Source organism: Sinocyclocheilus anshuiensis, unplaced genomic scaffold (assembly GCF_001515605.1).
Source record: "Sinocyclocheilus anshuiensis isolate Anshui unplaced genomic scaffold, SAMN03320099.WGS_v1.1 scaffold13, whole genome shotgun sequence".
Lineage (NCBI taxonomy): Eukaryota > Metazoa > Chordata > Actinopteri > Cypriniformes > Cyprinidae > Sinocyclocheilus > Sinocyclocheilus anshuiensis.
The window spans coordinates 209210-213469 of record NW_015538026.1 but is presented as its reverse complement, the minus strand read 5'-3'; the positions used below and the strand labels follow the sequence as shown (position 1 = coordinate 213469).

General features: G+C 36.8%; 1 protein-coding gene across 1 annotated transcript in view; it reads left to right on the top strand.

The window, feature by feature from the left end:
• The first annotated feature begins 3800 nt into the window (after nucleotides 1–3800).
• LOC107678674 (probable G-protein coupled receptor 173) overlaps nucleotides 3801–4260 on the top strand; it is an 8061-nt gene continuing 7601 nt past the window's right edge. The window contains exon 1 of the mRNA XM_016474039.1: nucleotides 3801–4025. The gene's annotated coding sequence lies outside the window, so the exon portion shown is untranslated. The remainder of the gene's footprint in view (nucleotides 4026–4260) is intronic.

Below are 4260 nucleotides of genomic sequence, written 5' to 3'. Positions count from 1 at the left end.
ATGTGTTTTAAGTATGACTCAGTATTTCTTATTGTAGGTGTTCTCTGATTCAGTGGATTCAGATCCGTTTGTAGGCGTAGAAGATTGATTCTACATTGTAGTGTTGCCACTGAAACAACATGACCCAATATTCATACGTGAGAATTATCACACGAAGTACCAACCAGTGCTGACCAAAGCGCAAATGCTGTTGTCGAAATGTGAAACTGTCTGGGATTTTGAAAACTGGGTCTCAGTGTTTTGTTATAGCCTATATGTGAAACTTTGATCTGAAATTCTAACAACCGGCACGCATTCATCAACAGAACTGCAGTGTTTAAGGCTTTCAAAAACTCTGCTTACCACAGCTTCCACTGTAACACCAATAACCGACCGTTAGTGAGTGACCTTTCTAGCAGAGAACCTCATACTTTAGTTTTCTACTCTGAGGTGGGTTTTGCTTAGGCTACAACACGTTTAGTGCAGATATTTAAATCTTTTGCTTTTGCATAGGAGGATGTGATCTCTTAAGTATTCACTTTTGGGGCGTATTTATTTATAATAAAGCACACTGCAATAAAGCTGAATCAACGCATCCAATTCAAACTGAGTAAACTTAACTGGCTTAATATAAAGCAAACAACTACGAAAACGGCTGCTACAATCTCACAGACACACACACACACAAAAATTACATTTACATAAATGGGACTGTCCTCACAAGAGCAAATGACAAGTTTGTTTTGATGAGAATTCTTATTTTTGTGGTTGGCAAATGTCACACATGCCATGTTCTGACTTCTGATAAGCCGCATTCTGATTTCCTCTGAAAGCCGGGCGTCACTCAAAATCGACAGTCACACGATTTTACATGCCTTTAAAAATTTGCACAGATAAACACTTTCACTGGAACGAGTGACAAACGCTCTTTCTAATTACGGAAAGGAACTCTCACTTATCACAAATAAATCTCTTTAGAATCAGTGAACAATTTCCATGCTTCACTTCTATATATTATTGATTTATATCAGTAGGCTATAGACTATTCTGTTATTTGCACTAGGCCTTGCATTGAACAGATGAACTGCATTATGGGTGAGGGATGGATGCTGAAGCAGATGAAGTGGAGGTTAATTCATTCTAAACCTTTTGAATCACTTCTATAGACTATGAAACACATATAAATAAACAGTTTTTGCCCCGAACTGGCCTTTGAGGTATCTCAGGGTGAAGAAATTGATTAGCACAGGAAAGTAAATATTAAGCACTCATCAACAGACGAGAGAGGTTTCAGGCATTGTGCTATTATTTAAAAAAAAAAAAAATCATAAAAGGTTATTGAATTCAGAAGTATGTCATGTGACAAAATTCTATTAGGCCTATAAAATGACAAACACTGCAATTATGAATATGTGGTAAATGTTTTATAGAAATTGATATTGTATAAAATGTAATATTATTTTAAATATCTTTCTATATTTGTTATATTATATTATTTTAAAATAACACAAAACATTTATTCAATAATTATTTTTCATTTAGCCTATTCAGCCATTATACCGTCACCAGAATGGCTCCACCACAAAAAAAAAGAAAGTAGTCACCATACCATATCACACCACAAAAAAAAAAAAAAAGTTTTTTAAACCACTCCACATTGTCATCGGTGTCTTTACGGTGATTAAGAACATTAGAAGACAAACTAAGTACAGTAGCGATCTATCGTTCTGCACACTAGAGGGCTCTATTGCACACGTAGTGTCCTTATTCATTTAAAGTAAATGAGCTTTTTCTACTTGAGGCTAATGCTAAGTGATTTAAGCTATTATAGTCCTAAGATTATTAATAAAAATATATAACATTATTTTAAAAATCATAATAAAAGGTGATGATGATCACATACCAGATTATATAACAATGTTAAGGGTATATTTAGCCTTGTTATGTGAGGTAACAATGTTCAACTTTAATGTCCGATAGCCTATATCATCTTTTCATATCAGTGACCATGATTGCACTAATGCAGTGCTATAAGCATCACATAAGAATCGTCTTACCGTTAGAAAGGGAAAGCATGGGCATTGATTCATCTCTGACTGATAAAATATTTAAATTGTATACCTATAATTTTGCTGCTTACAAATGATATCAACGTTTAAAAATATTACCAAATACGCCTTTTTTGTACTTTCATTCCTTTCAGGTGACTGATTGTGTGTCCTCAGGTCGGTTTTCCCTTTGTCGGGTAAGCCCATCTGTTCCTGCGGCTTCCAGCGGTTCAGGCAGCTGTTTGGCCAGGCATGAGGGCACGCAGCGGATCGCTGTGTCACGCAGAGACAAAACACCTTTTTACCAGGAAGTTACAGATAGATTAAACGCTCACACACCAAGCGCCTACTGATTGAGCTGGTTTACAACATTCCTCACTTCAGTCAAAAATGTGCCAAAGACCCAAAAGCCATGGAGGTGAGACGGGAGTGCTGTAAAGACATTCTGGGACAATACCCTAAGATAGCCAAAGCCCTTAAAGTATAGGCCTACATATTAGTACATTAAACATAGGCTATAAGTACTTTTAAAGTATATAAAGCACAACCAATTTATTATTATTAGGCCTATTATTAAAAATAACAATTACGGAATAGGTCTTTTTTGGACTTTTAATGAAATGTACTTATTGTTGGGCTATGCTATCCTCCATCAGCCATCCTGATTAATTTTACTTCAAAAAGGTAAACAAATATGAAAATGTTATTGAAAATAATGAAATGACAGGCCTACTGATATCTCTATATATGCCATATTTTTGAGCGAAAAAAATGCTAATTTTATGTTTTTGAAAACACTGGCCATTTAAAAGTTGTGGTTATCTATGTGACTTCAGTGCACCACTGTGACTATGTTGGCGAGAACAGCGTCAATTAGGCTGCCGAAAAATCCCGAGACTTTTCCGAAGGCATCCGATCCAGAGAAAACTGAGGTAGAGCGCAGAGACGGGAGCCGCTGTTTCCAATTCACCATCGCAGAAGAACCCATTTCATTTCGTTTATTTTTCGTTACCATTCTTAATTTCAGCGATGGCACCAGGATACTAACAATCATGGCGAATTCCCGAGCAAAGAATCGGGTCTGACTGCCATGTGTGATCCATCTTTTTTGCGCCTTGCATCACAGATCGTACCAGGCTTATGTATTTTAAATATATAGGGCGCTTACATGTACTGTGTACATGTCTCCTCATAGAATGACTACAGTATGTGAGACAACGCTGATGCCAATGGATATACCGAGGGATGATGCGTGATAAAGCGGATTTATTCCCTTCGAAGATAAGATGTGTATCGGTGTGGCGTGGGAGAAAATGTCTTTGGCTCCAGCCAGAAAATGAAGATGGGAAGAAGCGCCTTGTCCTGCAGCCCAGTAGCGAGAGACAGTCGTTATTTACACATCTAAATCTGCGTACAAGATAATGATACTGACGCTGTATCTCAGGATTAAACGGTACCACAAAACACAGATGAAATAGAGTAATTGTGCTATTAAACTCTGCTTGATTTAGTCACCGTGTGATGGGAATATACCGCTAAGGCTTGGCCTAGCTTTATGGAAAACCCGAAGACATGACATGCACACGAAAAAAGAGGAAACGATATTTTTTGTTTTTTAAAACCCGTATGTGTGTAATATTTCAGCTTCTGGCATAATATTGTTTAAACTGTTCAGCAAAAGTCTTCCCAGTGAAACAGATTTTGGTTATATTTTTCAGACGTGACCATTCCCTGTATTAATTAATTAATTAATTGTTGTTGTTTTTTTTTCATTCTCTGTTGTTCATAAAGGACGTCGAGGTTCATCTTGGATTACAATTTGGATTCATGTGCGATTCCTTGAACGCGTTGTGTCGGGTCGAAAAAACGTATTTGCACATTTTTGTGTGTGTTTTTATTTTGTATTTATTTTTATTTTTTATATATTTACAACAAGCTCCCGTTAAGGCCTACCATCGAGACAAAATCCACTGTCTGGAGGAAGATCGAGAATTCTAGGTAAGAGCTCCATCACATTATGACTCTCCTATTTGATGTTTATCATTATTAGGCTACCTATAAAATGGGGGATACAAGTGCTCCAGTATTTAAATAATAATAAGTAATATAATAAAAACGCATGACGCATACTATGTAGGCTACTGAAGTGAAATGCAGGCCTGTTTTATGCATTTGTTATTTCATTGTCCCTCATGCAAACGCGCAAATGCGCGCGCGCGGAACAAGACACAGA